Source organism: Ochotona princeps, chromosome 1, assembly GCF_030435755.1.
Source record: "Ochotona princeps isolate mOchPri1 chromosome 1, mOchPri1.hap1, whole genome shotgun sequence".
Lineage (NCBI taxonomy): Eukaryota > Metazoa > Chordata > Mammalia > Lagomorpha > Ochotonidae > Ochotona > Ochotona princeps.
Window position 1 is genome coordinate 114656995 of NC_080832.1, and position 19677 is coordinate 114676671.

The following is a 19677-nucleotide window of genomic DNA, read 5'->3' on the forward strand; positions in this document are numbered from 1 at the left end:
TCAAGCACACAACTGTTAGAGAATTCTGTCAATAAGATTTTACATACACAGCACACACAAATATCTTTACTTGAATAGCCAGGACTCGAACCAAAAATCACATAGGATTTGTAGCATTTCATATTTGAAAATTACAACATTTACAATTCTCAATATAACTTATTTAGTTACTTACATAAAACTCTGACTATGTCCACATTGTATCTTGATAGTTACATGCCTTTTCCATTTTGTTTTTCAGAAGTACTTCGGGCTGGCGCTGGTAAATTCTTCGGTAAGGTTTCCTTTGTTTTGATACCAATTATGCAAACCATGATCTGGTTTTTCTTTGCTTGTCTTTGTTGACTAGTGATTGTGAGCATGTTTTCAACTATCTCTCTGCCATGTCTATCTCATTGTTTACAATATGTTGTCCATATGTATTGCCCATTCTTAATTGGATTCCATGTTTTAGATTTTGAGACTGCTGATATATACTTAAAATATATCAGAAGAATAAAGTTAATTCTAATCGACTTCTCTCCTCCAAAATTGCATGGAAAACTAATTCCCTGTTACGCATAATTCAGCAATCAGTTTCTGTGCAGATGATCTTGATCCAATATTTAGCCAGAAGACAACAGACTGTAAAAAGGCTAATTTTCTTCCTCTTTCTCTGAGTCTAAAAATATGCCCACAACTATCCATCATTCATCAAGAGAAAATTTTAGAATCAATGTACCATTACATTTGATCATGGTAGGGCAATGTGAGTGAGTATTCTTACCTGATCTTACCTGGAAAACTTGGCTCTTTCCAAATGTGGTAAATATTAATTTTTACTAATATTTTTTTATTTAATTTTATTACAAAGTCAGATATACAAAGAGGAGGAGAGACAGCGAGATCTTCCGTCCAATGATTCACTCCCCAAGTGAGCTGCAACGGCCGGTGCGTGCCGATCCGATGGCCGGGAACCAGGAACCTCTTCAGGGTCTCCCACACAGGTGCAGGGTCCCAGGCTTTGGGCCGTCCTCGACTGCTTTCCCAGGCCACAAGCAGGGAGCTGGGTGGGAAGTGGAGCTGCCAGGATTAGAACCGGCGCCCATATGGAATCCCGGGGCGTTCAAGGCGAGGACTTTAGCCGCTAGACCACGCCGCCGGGCCCATAATTGTTACTAATATTTTATGATGATAAATATTAATTGCAAACTGCTCTTCATTTGGAAAGTGGAACCTAGGATTTGTTCCTGGAAAAAGCAAGATCACCAGTAATGTTGATATATCATTCAGAGACATCTTATCAAAAAATTACATTGGCAACTATTCTGTAGTAACTGTACCCCTGCATGCTTTGACACCTCTTTCCTCTTGATTTGTGATGTCCTCATTTTCCTTGAATGCTGACTTTCCCTTTTCCAGTTTGGCAGCTAAACCTCCAAATTTTGTTCTCTCTCTTAAGTTTCTCCACATTTTTTAATCCATTGTTTTTTCTTCTTTGATGTTCAATATCTTTTTCTTTGTTAATACTGGCTTTTTATGTTGATATAGGCATACAAACTTCTGGTTGTAAAATAAACTGAAAGGATTTTAGAGGAAATTACTGAAAGACATATAAGGAAGGGGGAAATTAGAGAGAGTGTGGAAAGGTGGGAGGAAACTAGCTTTATCTTCTTCAATGTTGTATATCAAATAAGATTTTTATTTTATTGCATGAATTATTTAAAATAGCTTAAGTGTATAGCTGCATATTGGAATATTGATTTGTGTGTGATTATAATGTGAGACAAATCTAATGATGGTTTTACTTTAATTATAGTGGTTTAGTCATTTCCAACACATTTTTTGGACATTAAGAAAGCATAACTATTACAATAATGAAAAGGACTCTTGTGTGATGGAGTTTGAAGAACATAATATTTAACCCAACATGCAATAAATGTCCAAATACCATCAAATAGAAAAGAGTAATAATTTAAAATGTAATTCCACAACATCCCATTATATAATTTTTCTAAATATATCCCATTTTCACAAATTTCATTTAATGTAGATGATGACTTAAAATAAATTACACCATTTACACGTGTCTATTGACATGTATATCCAAGAGTTCTACATTTACATATGCATTTTGATAAATGGGATTATTTTTAAATTTATTCTGTGTTAGTTACATAGACTTTTCTAAAAGAATTTTTAGGAATCCATCTGAAAACTAAATGTTAAGATGGAACGTAGTATATGTTCTCTGGCATCCTTTTGTCTTTGCATTCTCAATAAATTCAAATTTTGTGAAAACATTGCTTCACATGGGATGTGCCTTCATTGTTGTCTTTCCATTTTCTTTTCAGATGATCTTCAGAGAGGTAATGGTAACTGTTCCCTGACAGCCCTTACTCATGCTGGTTTAGAATAAATGGTTTAGAACGGATGTAAACATTGGCTTCTCCTTCCCCCATGCGCCCCTCATGACTCACCCAGCTGCAACTCTACTCTCCCTGCCGTACCTCTGAAATTCTTCCATGTTTACTTTTCTCCATTGCTTTTCCCCTCCATTTCATCATTCCACTTGCTTCTTGTTCAGCCATGTCCTTCCTTTCCCATTAACATTGCTTTATTCTCTGCCCACATTCTGGAAATACAGGTCCATAAAGCAAATTCATGTGTTGATACCCTGGTGTCCAAGTGACCTGAAGACAAGGAGCATCTGAACTTGGATTCTTTCCAGGATTGGTGGCCCAGCAGTCTCTGCCTCAGGATGGATGATGACTCCATACATAATTGCTACCTTGATCTGATCATTAGAATCCAAATCATTGCTTTGGTGTTAATCAGAGACCCTTGTGTTAGAGGATTGTAACAAAAAAATTCCAATACACAGACACTAAAATATTTTAAAATGCTATCATTTTTTTCCTCAACATAAAGTTCCTTATTTCCTAATCTCATTCTTGATAGCATATTATTTTTGCACCATGGTCTGTGTGCGTGCATGCGTACCTGTATCATAAACTGGGATTATCTTCATCTTTCTTCCCATAACAAGGATTTTTCCATCTTACCTCACATAGACGTCAGAGAAATGCTGGTGAATTCCGACAGCCATTTACAGCATTTCACTTTTTAAAAACTATTTATTTATTTTTATTGTGAAGTCAGATATACAGAAAGGACGAGAGACAGAGAGGAAGATCTTCCATCATATGTTCACTCCCCAAGCGGCCACAGTGGGCAGAGCTGAGCCAATCCTGTTGGCAACGCCCGCGTCGCCACGTACCCCGAGCCGAGCGGAGGGACTAGGGTTACAAAAAAGACAATACGCAGAGACAACACGCTGTACACAGAATGCCGATCGATGATAGATTGATCTTTATGAAACTCCAGGCTTTCTTTTATACTCTGCCTAGCTCCTCCCAGTGTTTATCCAGTCCTCAAGTGGCCACCCTAAATCCTTCGAGTTCCTCCCAGTAGTGGCTACCCTAAATCCCTTGAGTTCCTCCCAGTGTTTATCCAATCCCTTGGCAGATAACTTGACAAATAGGAAGCAGGAACTTGCGGTTAAGCCAGTGGCTAGATGTATCAGGCCAAAATTGCCAATCCTGTTACGCTCTGAGAAACAAGCTAAGCTGCGGAGTTAATCATTGGGAGACCGGGGCCAGAGCCAGGAAATTTTCCCAGGTCTCCCATGCAGGTGCAGGGTCCCAAGGCTTTGGGCCGTCCTCGACTGCTTTCCCAGGCCACAAGCAGGGAGCTGGATAGCAAGTGGAGCTGCCAGGATTAGGACCAGCACCTATATAGGATCCTGGTGTCTGCAATGCAAGAACTTTAACCACCACGCTATCCCGCTGGGCCCTCATTTCGCTTTCAAATGATTGCTTCTATGGTGTTTTACCTGGCCAGTTCTCTTCTCCTAGATACCAATTTTTAGCTCTCCATTCTTCAGATATCCAATCTGCTCTTCTTCCACTAACCACCCTCTTTTTCTATTATGTCTGCTCCCTGTATTATGTCCTCTCTGTTTTTCCTTATATTTTCTCTCCTTTCCATGTTTTCAAACCACGCCCTTTCTTTACTAGAACTGTTATATCATCTGCATTTCACATGTTTGTGAGTTTCATTGAAATTTCAGTGATATGATGGTCAAGAAAATGGGCTCACACTTTCATAAGCATTTATATAATTTCTGGGAAGCTGTCATGATTTCAGAGTTTTGCCACATATTCCAATTATAACTGACATTTCAAACCGTATTAGACCTTACTAATCTTGAAGTTATGACAGAAATATACAATCTTGTAAGGGTGAGTATCCACATGCATGTTCTTTCGTCAGAGTTCATTAAGTATGCCAGTTTTCTACCTGGAATGGATTTCACTTAACAAAGCCATATTTTTTGCATCAGAAAAAATCAGAGTGTAAGTCATTTAATTTCTGGAATACTATACTCTTCCTTCATGGAGAAACGTTTCTGAAGGTCTCAGAACAGACAGTGAAATAACAACAACAAAAATAGTTTAACAGAACAAAACTAACTTTTCTTTTAAAGATTTATTTATTTTATTACAAAGTCAGATATACAGAGAGGAGAGACAGAGAGGAAGATCTTCCCTCCGATGATTCACTCCCCAAGTGAGCCGCAACGGGCCGGTGCGTGCCGATCCGATGGCCAGGAACCAGGAACCTCTTTAGGGTCTCCCACACGGGTGCAGGGTCCCAAGGCATTGGGCCATCCTCGACTGCTTTCCCAGGCCACAAGCAGGGAGTTGGATGGGAAGTGGAGCTTCCAGGATTAGAACCGGCGCCCATATGGGATCCCGGGGCGTTCAAGGCGAGGACTTTAGCCTCTAGGCCACGCCGCCGGGCCCAAAACTAACTTTTTAAAAATCAATATAAGTATTTATTTTTAGACATATGTGTGGGTGCAATTAAATACATAAAAAACAAAATAATGCTCCAAAATGCAAGAACCACCAAAACTCAGCCTTAAAAACAAACAAACAAAAAACAGCTAAGAATCAGGGCCAGTGACTTGTCCAATACGGCTGAGGATCTGCCTCAGCACTAAATCCCACATAGGTGCCAGTTTGTATTCTGGATGCTCCACTTCTGATCTACTTCGCTGCCTGTGGCTTGGGAAAGCTGAAGAATAGCGTTCCTGTCCTTGGATCCCAAAAATATCTCAAAAGATGCTAACTGTTTCCAGTTCCCAGCTTCTGGTGTCATGTTGGAACATCGTGTGTTGACTTGGGCTAATTAGGCTGGATGACGATGACTCAATACATATATCCTACAGTAATAATGAGGACCAACATTATTCATTTGGTTTCCCCGGGAATCAAAGACAGTATTTTTAGAGAATTCTGTCAAGAACATGTCATAACTTAGCTTTGTTACAAACATTGTAGTAAAATGTGAAATGTTGTTTTAAAATGCCAACCTTATAGCTAAATCTGAAGTTAAACAGCCAGGACTAAAACATACACCAATTTAGTAACATCTATGTTTCACTTGTGAAGGTTGCAACCTTTGCAGTTCTCAACATACTGATTATCACACTGTCTGTGTATATAAAACTCTGACTACATGCTCATTGTATATTGATATTTACATGAGTTTTGCATTTTGTTTTTCAGAGGTACATCAGATTGACAATGGCAAAATCATTGGTCAGTTTGGCTTTGTTTTGATATTTCTTCCTCAAATCACAATTTGGTGTTTCGTTGCATTTCTCTGCTGACTAGTGATCTTGAGCATGGGATTTCAAGTGTCTTTCAGCCCTGTGCAGCTCAGCCTTTAAAAACTGCTGTTCATGTGTGTTGCCCACTCTTAACTGGATTACTAGTTTGTGAGTTTTTGAGAGTCTTATATGTTCTGGGCATATATCAGAAGAATAAAATTGATTCTACTCCATATTTCTTTTGACACAGATTCTCTGTCATGTGTCATTCACTGCATCCACTCTGTACAGATGATCTTGATCCAATCCTTAACCAGAAGAGAACAGACACTAACAGGGATGAGTAAATTCTGCTTTTTGTCAGTCTTTCAAAATATGCCCACAGCTATTCATCATCACTCAAGGAAAATTTTAGGGTCGGTATGGCACTTCATTGGATCACGCTGGGGCACTATGAGTATTCAAACCTAATCTTAGCTGATACACCTGGCTCTTTAAAAGTGTGGTAAATTAAATCTATGTTATGATTGTATTATTATATGAAATATTAGTTGTAAATTTGCTATTCCTTTGGAGACACCGAACCTAGGATTTTTCCTAGCAAAAGCCAGATCACTTAGCAATTTTACTTTATCTTTCAGCACCATCTTACCCAAAAAATGACATTGACAAACACTCTCACGAATGTACACCTGCATGCTTTGACACCCCTTTCCTCTTGATTTTCAAGGTCCTCACTTTTTATTGAATGCTGACTCTCCCCTTTGCACTTTGGCTGCTAGACCTCCATATGATGTTCTCTCCCTTCAGTGTCCCCAGTTCTATCCATTGCTTTTTATTCTTTGAGGTTCTACATCTATATTCCTTATAAACACTGGCTCTTTCTGCTGATGCTCAGTATAGAGACACAAACTTGTGATTCTAAGATGAATTGCAACAATGTTAGAGCAAAAACTTGAAAGGCATGTAAGGAAAGGAGAAAGAGGGGAAATTGGATGGAGTGAGGGAACGTGGGAAGTTAGCTTTGTCTTCTGAAAAGGGTATGCATCAGATATGTTTATCATCGTTTTCTATAAATCATTTACTGTAACTTCAGTGAAAATTTGCATATCGGTATACTGATTTGAGTGTGACTACACTCTGAGATCAATCTAATGCTTGGATATCTTGCAAGAACCCTGGTTAGGCATTTCCAGCTCACTTGTATGATCACTCAGCAAAGTATGGCTATGACAATATGGATCATGACCACTCTGATGTACTGGAGTCAATGAATGTAAAAATTAACTTACCATGTAATGGAAGTCCAAAAACCTCCAAGAGCAATGAATGGCAATTTAAATAGATAATGTCCCAGTGGCCCATTGTATAATGTTTCTACATACATCCCATTTTTTCATACAATGTAGAGTATGACTTAAAACAAAATACACTATTTACATTTGTCTATTGGCTTGGATATCCAAGAGTTGTATGTTTACATAAACATTTCTGATAAGTTTTTTATTTATTAAATTTATTTGCTGTGATATTTACATTGACCTTTGTTAAGCAGTTTTTAAGAAACTGTCTGAAAATTGATGGTACATGTTCCCTGGAATCTTTTCTCTTACACTACTGTTGGCATTGTCAATAAGTTCAAATATTCTGAAATATTGCTTCCCATGTCCAGTGCCTTACTTTTGTTTTTCCCTCTTATTTTTCAGAAATTATTGAGCGACCTAATGGTAACTATTCCCTGACAGGCTTTACTCCCATGCTGGTTTAGAATGACTGCACTCTTGGTGTGTGTCAACATCTCCTCCTCTTTCTGCCATGTGCATCTCATGAATCACTCTTCTAATACAAGTCTACTGTCTCCGAGTGACACTGGGATTCTCCCAGATTAAATTCTCTCCTTTTCTTTATCCCTCCGTTATCATCATTCCACTTGCTTCTGTTTCAGCTATGTCTTTCCCTACCCTTTAACACTGGTTTATTTTTCAAATGCAAATACATAAAACAAAGTGATGTGTTGATACTGAAGTGTCCACGTAACCCGAAGCTTAGAAGCATCCAAACTTGGGTTCTTTCTAGGATCAGTGGCCCAGCAGTCTCTTCCTGAGGGCGGACAATTCTTTATGCTCCTTTCTTCAGATATCAATCTAAAACTTTTTTCCGAACCACCCCCACCTTTTCTGTTATTTCTATTTTCTATAACATGTTTTCTCTATTTCTTTTTCCAGACATATTAGGTCACTTCCTATTTTTACAAATCATGTCATTTCTTTGCTAGTAATATTGTATTATCTGTACTTTCATTAAGATTTTAGTGATATTATGGTTAAACAAATGGGCCCAGAGTTTCCATTATTTATATATATATGTGCATGTAATTTGTGTATATATATATACATATACATACATGAGTATATATGTGTATATACATACACACAAATATATATAAATATATGAAATTTCTGAGAAATTTATTTGAGTTAGAAGTTTCAACAGAAATTCAAAATTAAATGACAATAAGTACGCATAATTAAACTCCCAAACGTTTAAGGCATGACAGAAAACTAGGATCTTGACAAAAATCACTTTATATTTTACATGCCTATTTTCTTTCATTTGGTTTGCAGAATTATGAAACTATTCTTCCTGAAATGGATGTCAGATAACATTACCATATTTTTTCAATCAATAATATCATACCATGAACCATTTCATTTCTGGAAGACTACACTCTTCTTTCATGGAGAACAAAAAATATTTCTGAAAAACCCGTAACAGGCAGTGAAATAGTCAGAAATGCAGTTTAACAGATGATGACCGATTTCTTCAAAATCAATATAAATATTTATTTTTAGAATGTGTATGTGCATCTAAATACATAAAAAACAAACAAACATAAAGTGCTACAAAGTCAAGATCCACCCAAACACAGCCTTCAAAAAAAAAAAAAATCAGGGCCGGTACCATGGCCAAGTTGGCTGAGCTTCTGCCTGTGCACTGGCATCCATACGGGTGCCAGCTTGTGTTCAGAATGCTCCACTTCTGACCCGTTTGCTGTTTGTGGCTTGGGGAAGCTGCAGAAGAGCGCTCATGTAGTTGTATCCCTGAACCCATGTGAGAGAATCAAAAGATGCTTCCCCTTTCTGCGATAGGCTCCTGGTGTCAAGTCAGGCTATTGTGGATGGACTCAGGCTTTCTAGGGTGGATGTCCACACAATACACACTTTCTGCAGCGATATCAGAACAAACATCATTCATTTCACGGGAATAAAGACACTATTGTTAAAACATTTTAACAACCAAATTTTACATGCACAGGATACAACAGTATTTTTAGATGGTAACTTTCTTGGTAGCACTGAAGTTGAATAGCCAGGATTCAAAGCAACAAACATGATATGTTTGTAGTATTTCACTTGTGAAAGTTAGTGCCTTTGCAGTTCTTAACATAACTTATTATTACACTGAGTGTGCAAAATTTCCTTGTCATATCTTGATATTGACATGAGATTTTCATTTTGTTTTTCAGAAGTACTTCAGAGTAACACTGGTAAATTGATCAGTTTTGCTTTGTTTTGATATCCATTATCCAAACCATCATTTGCTGTTTCCTTGCATTTCTCTGTTGACTAGTGATGCTGAGCATGTGTTTTCGAGTGTCCTTCAGCCCTGGGTATCTCATTCTTTAAGAAATGCTGTTTGTACGTTTGGCCATTCTGAGTTGCATTACATGTTTTTGAGTTCGAGACTCCTTACATATACACTTGAAATATAAGAGACGGATAAAGTTTTCCTTTTCTAATAAAGTTCTTTTCTACAAAATTTCATTGAACACAAATTCTCGGTCATGCCTCATTTAATGCATGCATTTCTGTGCAGATGATCTTGATCCAAATCTTATACAGAAGAGAATAGACCCTAAAAGGGCTAAGTAAATTCCTCTTTCTGGGAGTCTTAAAATAGGCACACAGCTATTCATCATTGCTGAAAAACTAATTTTAGCCTCAGTGTAGCGCTGCTTTTGATCATGGCAGTGCAGTATGAACAAGTACTCACCTGATCTTACCTGACAGAATTGCCTGTTCCAAATGTGGTACATTTTCTTTCTTGTGAACATTCTGTGACATGACATGTTAATCGTGAAAGAGTACCTCTTTTGGAACAATGGAACACAGTCTTTGCCCTAGGAAAACCAAGGTCACTTAGTAATGTTAATTTGTCTTTCAGTGTCATCTTTCCAAAAATGGACATAAGCAAACAATCGTGACAACTGTATACCTGCATGCTTTCACACCCCTTTCCTTAAACTTTGCAAGGTCCGCGTTTTTCCTTGAATTCTGACTTTCCCTTTACCAGTTTGGTTGCTGCTCAACCTCATTTGATGGTCTCTCCCTTCAGTTTCTCCCCTATTTCTACCCACTGCTTTTTCCTTTGAGGCTCTACATCTATATTCCTTAGTAACACTGGCTCTTTCTGCTGATGCTCAACAGAGAGATGCAAACTTGTGATTATGAAACAAATTGTAAGAGTGTTAGAGCAAAAACTTGAATGACACGTAAGGAAGGGAGGAAGATGGGAAATTGGAGGAAGTGTGCAACGTTTTCAGGAAACTAACATTATTTTCTTATAAGCGTATTTTCATGCATGTTTATCATTTTTATAGAAATTATTTAATATGATTTCAGTTGTATTGATATATTGGTATACTGATTTGAGTGTGATTACTCTCGAGACAGACCTAATAATGGATTTCTTATAAGAACCGTGGTTTAGGCATCTCCAGCTCATTTATATGATCACTCAAAAAGGCATGACTGTTATTTAAGGATCATTCCCACCCTAATGTCCTGGAATCAAAGAGTGTAATAATTAACTAATCATGTAGTGAAAGTCCAAATACCATCGAACAGGAAACACCAACGATGTAAAACTATTATCCCCCAGTGTCCCATTTTATAAAGATTTACAATACATTTCATGTTCACAAGTTTCATATAAAGCAGAGCATGATTTAAAACAAAATACACTATTTAACTGAGCATATATCTGAGAGTTCTAAGCTTGCATTTGCATTTTTGACAAATTACATTATTTTTTTCATTTTTTCTGTGTTATTTATCGACATTTCTATAAACATTTTAAGAAAACTATGAGCAAGCTAGAGTAAATGTTCCCTGGCAACCATGTTTCTATATCAGTTTTCATTTTAAGTTCAGATTAGGTTAAATTATGCTTCACAGAACAAATGACTTCATTTTAACTTCTCCAACTCATTTCTCAGGAAAAGTAACGCAATCAGCCCAGCCTGTTCAGAACCAATCAACTGGAGAAAAAAGTAAGTGGATATTGGTTACAATTCCCTGACTGTCTTTACTCCCATGCCACATTAGAATGACTGCTATCTGGGTGTGTCTCAGCATTTCTACCTTCTCCCCCCATGTGCCTCTCATGACTCACCTTCTCCTGCATGTCTGGTTCCCTGCCATACCCTGGGATTCTCCCATATGAACTTCTCTATATTGCTTTTCCCCTCCATTTCCTCATTCCACTTGCTTCTTGTTCAGCCGTGTCCTTCATTTCCCATTTTCACTGGTTTATTCTGTGCCCACAGAATGAATATCTATTTGTAGACATATATATGCATGCATCCAAATACATAAAAATATTTATTTACCCGCATGTGTTGATATGTATATCTGAGAGTACTAAATTTGCATTTGCATTTTTGTTGAACTGAATTATCTTTGAATGTGTTCTCGGTGATATTTACCTTGACATATCTATAATAAAATTAAGAAAACTATCAGAAAACAGTAGGTATAGGTTTCCTGGCAACACTTTTCATTACATCAATTTTTTGTTTTAAGTCAGATTAGGGTAAATATGCTTCACACAGCAAATGTCTTCCTTTTAATTTTTCCAACTTCTTTTTCAGGAAAACAAGAGCGGTATACCCAGGTTCAGAACCAATCAGCTGAAGCAAAAAGTAAGCGACATGTTGGTTACAATTCCCTTACAGTCTCTACTCCCATGCCACTTTAGAGTGACTGCTATCTGGGTGTGTGTCAACATTTCTACCTTCTCCCCCCATGTGCCTCTCATGACTCACCTTCTCCTGAATGTCTGCTCTGTCTCCGATGTCATCAAGATAAGCAATATTTAAACATATAATCCCCCAACAGCCCATTCTAAAATATTTATAAATACATTCAATGCTCACAAATTTCATACAATGTAGACTATAACTTAAAATCAAATACACTATTTACATCTGTCTCTTGGCATATGTATTGAAGAGTTCTACTGCACCTGTGCATTTTGGATAAATTGGATTATTTTTAAATTTATTCTCTGTGATATTTACATCGACTTATCTACAACAATTTTTAGGAATCCATCTGAAAACCAGTGGTAAATGTTCCCTGGCAACCTTTTCTCTTTGCATTCTCAATAAATTCAAATTTTTTAAAACATTGCTTTGCTTGCCAAGTGCCTTAATTTTTGTCTTTCCATCTCACTTTTCAGATGATCTTCAGGGACATAACTATAACTTTACTCCCAGGCTGTTTTAGAATGAAAGGTTTAGAATGGGTGTAAACATTGCTGTCTCCTCCCCCACCCCCAGGCTGCTTGTCATGACTCACCCTTCTCCTGCATGTCCACTCTCCCTGCCGGATCTCTCAGATTTTCAATATTAACTTCTCTCCATTTCTTTTCCCCTCCACTTCATCATTCCACTTGCTTCTTGTTCGGCCATGTCCTTCCTTTCCCATTAACACTGGTTTATTTTGTGCCCACATCCTGGAAATGCAAGTCCATATATCAAAATGAATATTTATTTGTAGACATATATATGCATGCATCTAAATACTTAAAAACAATTATTTACCTGTGTATGTCAGTGTGTATATCCTAGAGTCCTAAGTTTGCATTTGCATGTTTGATAAATTGAATTTTTAAATTTTGTTCTCTGTGATATTTACATTGACATATCTATAATAATTTTAAGAAAACTATTAGAAAACTATAGGTAAATGTTGCCTGGCAACCCTTTTCATTACACCAATTTTTTGTTTTAAGTCAGATTAGGTTAAATTATGCTTCACACAGCAAATGTCTTCCTTTTAATTTTTTCAACTTCTTTTTCAGGAAAACCAGAGCAATATACCGAGGTTCAGAACCAATTAACTGAAGCAAAAAGTAAGCCACATGTTGGTTACGATTCCCTTATAGTCTTTCTCCCATGCCACTTTAGAATGACTGCTATCTGGGTGTGTGTCAACATTTCTAACTTTTCCCTCCATGTGCCTCACATGATTCACCCTTCTCCTGAATGTCTGCTCTGTCTCCGATGTCATCAAGATAACCAATAAATATTTAAACATGTAATCCCCCAACGTATCATTCTAAGATATTTATAAATGCATTCTGTGTTCACAAATTTCATATAATGTGACTATAACTTAAAATCAAATATGCTATTTACATCTGTCTATTGCCATATGTATTCAAGAGTTCTACTGCACTGCACACATGCATTTTGGATAAATTGGATTTTTTTTTTAAAGTTTATTCTCTGTGACATTTAAATTGACGTTTCTAAACTAAGTTTTAGGAATCCATCTGAAAACTAATGGTAAATGTTTCTTTTAAGAGAAAAATGGCAACTTTTCCTCTTTGCATGCTCAATAAATTCAAATTTTCTGTAAACATTGCTTCAATGGCAAGTACCTTAGTTTTTTCTTTCAAACTTACTTTTCAGATGATCTTCAAGGACAGAGCTATAACTTTACTCCCATGCTGCTTCAGAAAGAAAGATTTAGAATGGGTGTAAACATTGGCTTCTCCTTCCCCCACCTTCTTGTCATGACTCACCCAAGTCCTGCATGTCTACTAATACTCAGCATTAGAATGGCTGCTCTGTAGTTCACTATAAATATTTCCTCAATTTCCCCCTATGAGCATATCAGGTTTCACTTTTCTCCTGAATGTCTACGCAATCCCGCATGTTGTTGGGGCACACCCACATTAACTTCAGTCCATTTACTAATCCCTTCATTGGTATTGTGCTCTGGGTATTGTTGTTTAGGGAAGTGAACCAACCAGTAGATGGTTTCTTCCCTTGCTTTCTCTTTTTGTAGCTCTCTGAGGTAAAAATAAACAAATAAATCTCTTAAAACCAGCTCAGAGACACAGGTAATGAAAGCAAAATAGATAAATGCAGTTGCATCAAGATGTGAAGCTTCTGCACTTGCAAGTGAAAACCTCAACAAGCAAAAGAGGAAACTGACTGATGGGGAGAAAATATTTAAGAGCTAACAGAATGATGAAGGATTTACATGCAGGATATAGAAAGTCCTCAAGAACCTCAACAACATCAAACCATACAGTCTAGTAAAGAAAGGGGCAAAGGACATGAACAGGCATTTTTCAAAGGTAAATTTGAATGGCCAACACACACTTAGAAAGATGTTACAGATAATTAGCCATGAGGAAAATACAAACAAACAAAAAACACAATGAAGTCTCACCTCACCCCAGCAGAATGGAAACAACAAAAAAAATGAAAAACTAAAAAATTAAACAAAAGATACTGACAAGAAGTTGGGAAAACACATATACTACTCTACTTTTGTTGGGAATGTAAACTTTAACAACCATGATAGAAGACAGAAAACAATCTCATCAGAGATATGAAAATAGACATACCATTTAGCCCAAACATGTCACTCTGGAAATTTGCATACATGAATGAGATAAGAATATGAAACAGTTACCAGTACCCTCTTGGTTAGAGCAGTTAAAACATAATAACATCTCTCTTTTTCTAAATGGATACAGTTAGAAATCATTATCTTTAGCTAAGCAAACCAGACTCCAAAAAATTAATATCTTATTTCTATTCCAATGTGTGTCAGTTAATGCAGAAAACAGAAAATGCATAAAAATCAAAATGCAACTTTATGATACAGTTGTTACTTTTAGTTTGTATTTAAACTAATATGGTATTGAGTGTTCAAACAACACGCTTGTTGATTATTGTGGATAGTCTTGAGTTAAGCCCATGGTTATTGAGTGGATTACAGTCAATGTCTTTGCAAAAAGAAAAATGCCTTTGAAAGAAACTTTGAGATTTACATTGTTACAGACTGTGATAATATACACCTCTGGCTTGACTGAAACTCTATACATTATGATCAACCTAATTCATTTCCATAATTGTAATCCTCTCCTTCAGCTTTTGGAAATCAAATTGCCACTCCGTTTTATAATATGGTGTTTGTTTTAAGACTGCTTTTGTAATGTTTATTTTAAGATCAGTGTTAGAGAAAAGAAGAAAGAAAGAGAAATGAAAGGAAGTTAGGTACATATAGATTGAAAGAGCACTTCAGATCACTGGTTCACCCCATAAAAACCTCAGGATCCGTACCGGGCCAGGCTGAAGTCGGAAATCTGACCATCTGTATAAAACCCGAAGCTTTTTAGGATGCTAAACACAGAGGTACAAATATGAGATATAGAATAGATTGAAGGTATATTATTATAAAAAAATTAAAAGAAATATAAATATGGGAAGAAGAGGGGAAATGGGAAGGAATATGAGAAGGCTGATGAAACTAGCTTTATCTTCTTGAAAATGCATGTACAAAATATGTGAATTTGGTTCTCTTTATATAAATTAATAAATAAAAATTAAGAAATTGCTTACTGCCATATTGATTTTGATGTGACTGCACGTTAAATAAAATCTAACCAGAGGTTTCATGTAAGAGCAATGGTCAGGCATCTCCAGTTCATTTTTTATGGTCACTCAAAAAAACATGGGTATTACGATAGTGATCATCACCACTAAAATGTAAGAATATAATAATTAACCAACCAAGTAATAAAAGTCCAAACACCATCCAAAAGCAACCAATAACAATGTAAAAATGTAGTCCCCACACTAACCATACTTGAATATTTATAATACATTCTATTTGCACAGATTTCATATAAACTACAATTTAAAACAAAATAAATGATTTACCTTAGTATATTCACTAGTATATATGAGAGTTCTAAGTTTGCATTTGCATTTTAATAAATTGAATTATTTAAAAAATTTATTCTCTGTGATATTTGCATTCAAATTACTGAAATAATTTTAAGGAAACCGTCAGAAAACTAGGGGTAAATATTCCCTGGTAATCTTTTCTCTTACATCACTGTTTTCATTTTAAGTAAGTTTAGATTATCTTAAATTTGCTTCTCATAGCAAATGTCTTCATTTTTATTTTTCCATCTTATTTTTCAGCAAAACTAGAGGAAAATACCAAGTCCTTTCAGAATAAACCTGCTACAGAAAAAAGTAAGTGACATATTGATAACAATTTACTGGCCATCTTTAGTTCCATGTACTTTTAGAACAATTGCACCTGGTTGTGTGTAACTATCTATTTCTCTTCCCCCCCCCCATGACTCATCCTTCTCCAGCATGTCTAATATCTCCCTGCAAATACGGGGATTCTCCCATACATAATTCTCTCCATATCTTTCCCCCTCCGTTTTCCATCATTCCGCTGACCTCTTATTCATCCATGCCTTTCCTTTCCTATTCAACTAGTTTATTCTGTGCCCACATTCTTGAAGTGCAAGTCCATAAAGCAAAGTCATACACTGATAGCTTGGTGCGCATGTGACCTGAAGCCGAGAAGCATGTGGGACTTGGATTCTTTCCAGGATCAGTGGCCCAGCACTCTCTACCTCAGGGTGGATGATGATTCAATACATAACTGCTACCATAACCATGAGAACACGCATTGTTCATTGGTGGGACTCAAAGACCCTCTTAGTAAAAAAATCCAACAATAAAATTTAGATAGACAGACACTAAAAATATTTTAAAATGCTAGCTGTCAAAATCAATATGTATCATTTGTCCTCAAAATAAATTTCCTTCTTTCCTCATTTCCTTTCTGTATAGCATATTACTATTCCATAATGGAGTGTGTGTCTCTGCCTGTGTGCCTCAATCATAAGCTGGGATTATCTTCACCTTGCTTTTATAGCAAGGATATTTCCATCTTATCTCCAGATAGACTTCAGAGATATGATGGACAATATTGACTGACAGCCTTCTACCTCATTCACTTTAAAATGATTGTTTTCATGGTGTCTTTAACTGTCCACTTCTCTTCCGATGGTGCCAACACTTAGCTCTATTGGTTCTACAATTTTGGATATCCATGCTACTCTTCTCCCAGCAAACATGACCTCTTTTTACGTTATGTCTGTCTCCTATATTAATGTTCTCTCAAATTCCTTTTTCTAATTGTTTCTCTACCTTTTCATTTTTTTCAAGCACTATCTTTTCTTTGATAGAGATGTTGTGTCTTCTGCATTTAAAATGATTTGATATTACATATATATATATGTTAGGTATTCATTTATGATATATAAATATTTATATAGTATGTAGAGATAGATACAAATCCTAAGAAACATTCTTGGTTTAGGTGTTTTACCAGATATTTCAATTATGCATGGCCATTGCTATGCATATTAGAACTCCCAAATTTTGGAGGCATGACATAAAAATAAAATCTGGTCAAGCACGATTCTACACATTTTTAAAATTTAATTTTATTTTGTTAAATATGCATGTTTTCTTCATGCATTGGATATCATTTGACAGAAATTTATTTTCCATCAATACATTCACACCATGACTCATTTCATTTCTGGAAGACTATATTATTCCTTCATGGAGAAGAGTTTCCATACGTCCCTGAATAGACAGTGAAATAATCAGCTACACAGGTTCATAGAGCAAAATTGATTTCTTTAATATCCATATAAATATTTACTTTTAGACATATATATGTAGCACTAAATACTTAAACAAAAAGAAAATTTAAAGGACTCTAAAGTACAAGAAGCACCAAAACACAGCATTCTATTTTCTTAATTTTTACTTTCACAGACTTTTAAATTTTTTTTTTAAAAATTTTATTATTATTATTGGAAAGCCGGATATACAGAGAGGAGGAGAGACAGAGAGGAAGATCTTCCATCCGATGTTCCACTCCCCAAGTGAGCGCAACGGCTGGAGCTGAGCCAATCCGATGCCGGGACCAGGAACGGACCAGGAACCTCTTCCAGGTCTCCCACGTAGGTGCAGGGTCTCAAAGCTTTGGGCCATCCTCGACTGCTTTCCCAGGCCACAAGCAGGGAGCTGGATGGGAAGTGGAGCTGCCGGGATTAGAACCGGCGCCCATATGGGATCCCGGGGCGTTCAAGGCAAGGACTTTAGCCAATAGGCCACACCGCCAGGCCCCGACTTTTAAAATTTAACAATCAAGGCTGGTGCCATGAGCTTCTGCTTGTGCACTGGCATCCCACAAGGGTGCCACATTGATTTCTGGATGATCCACTTCTAATCCAGCTCCCTGCTTGTGGCTTGAGAAAGCTGCAGAAGAGGGCTCATGTACTTGGATCTCTGCACCCATGTTGGAGAATCAAAAGATGCTCCTGGATCCTGCTTCCTGGCTTCTTGTGTCAAATCGGGAGAGGTGGACTTCGTCTACCTAAGGTGGAAAATGACTCAATACATCTTTTCTGCTTTGATAATGAAGCCCTACATCATTCATTTGGTGGGAATCAAGGACACAATTGTTAGAGAATTTTGTCAATAAGATTTTACATACACAGCACACACAAATATCATTAAATGGTAAACCTGAAGTTGAATAGCCAGGACTCCAACCAAAAACCACATAGGATTTGTAGCATTTCATATTTGAAAATTACAACCTTTACAATTATCAACACAATTTATTTACATACTTCTTATAGAAAACTCTGACTATGTCCACATTGTATCTTGATAGTTACATGCCTTTTCCATTTTGTTTTTCAGAAGTGCTTCAGACTGGCCCTGGTAAATTCTTCGGTAAGGTTTCCTTTGTTTTGATATCGATTATGCAAACCATGATCTGGTGTTTCTTTGCTTGTCTTTGTTGACTAGTGATTGTGAGCATGTTTTCAAGTATCTCTCAGCCCTGTGTATCTCATCATTTACAATATGTTGTTCATATGTATTGCCCATCCTTAATTGGATTCCATGTTTTAGTTTTTAGACTGCTGGTACATACTTAGAATATATCCGAAAAATAAAGTTAATTCTAATAGGCTTCTCTCCTCCAAAATTACATGGAAATCTAATTGCCTGTTACGCATAATTCAGCGCATTCATTACTGTGCACATGATCTTGATCCAATCCTTAACCAGAAGACAACAGACTGTAAAAAGGCTAATTTTCTTCCTCTTTCTCTGAGTCTAAAAATATGCCCACAACTATCCATCATTCATCAAGGAAAAATTTTAAGATCAGTGTATCGTTACATTTGATCATAGTAGGACAGTATGAGTGAGTATTCTTATCTGATCTTACCTGGAAAACTTGGCTCTTTCCAAATATGGTAAATACTAGTTGTTACTAATGTTTTATGATGATAAATATTAATTGCAAAACTGCTCTTCATTTGGAAAGTGGAACCTAGGATTTGTTCCTGAAAAAGGCAAGATCACCAGTAATGTTGATATATCATTCAGAGGCTTCTTATCAAAAAATTACATTGGCAACTACTCTGTAATAACTGCACCCCTGTATGCTTTGACACCCCTTTCCTCTTGATTTGTGATGTCCTCATTTTCCTTGAATGTTGACTTTTCCTTTTCCAGTTTGGCAGCTAAACCTCCAAATTTTGTTCTCTCCCTTAAGTTTCTCCACATTTTTTAATCCATTGTTTTTTCTTCTTTAATGTTCAATATCTTATTCTTTGTTAATACTGGCTTTTTATATTGATGCTCAATATAAAGATACAAACTTTTGATTGTAAAATAAATTGAAAGAATTTTAGAGGAAATTACTGAAATACATATAAGGAAGGGGGAAATTGGAGGGAATGTGGAAAGGTGGGAGGAAACTGGCTTTATCTTCTTCAATGTTGTATATCAAATAAGATATTTATTTTAT

General features: G+C 36.5%; 1 long non-coding RNA gene across 1 annotated transcript in view; it reads left to right on the top strand.

Annotated features, from left to right (window-relative positions):
• The window catches only part of LOC105942522 (uncharacterized), a 60396-nt gene extending 41806 nt beyond the window's left edge, over positions 1–18590 (top strand). Inside the window, exons 3-4 of the long non-coding RNA XR_009245501.1 lie at positions 15954–16007; positions 18558–18590. This is a non-coding gene — a long non-coding RNA (uncharacterized LOC105942522). The remainder of the gene's footprint in view (positions 1–15953; positions 16008–18557) is intronic.
• Positions 18591–19677: the final 1087 nt, after the last annotated feature.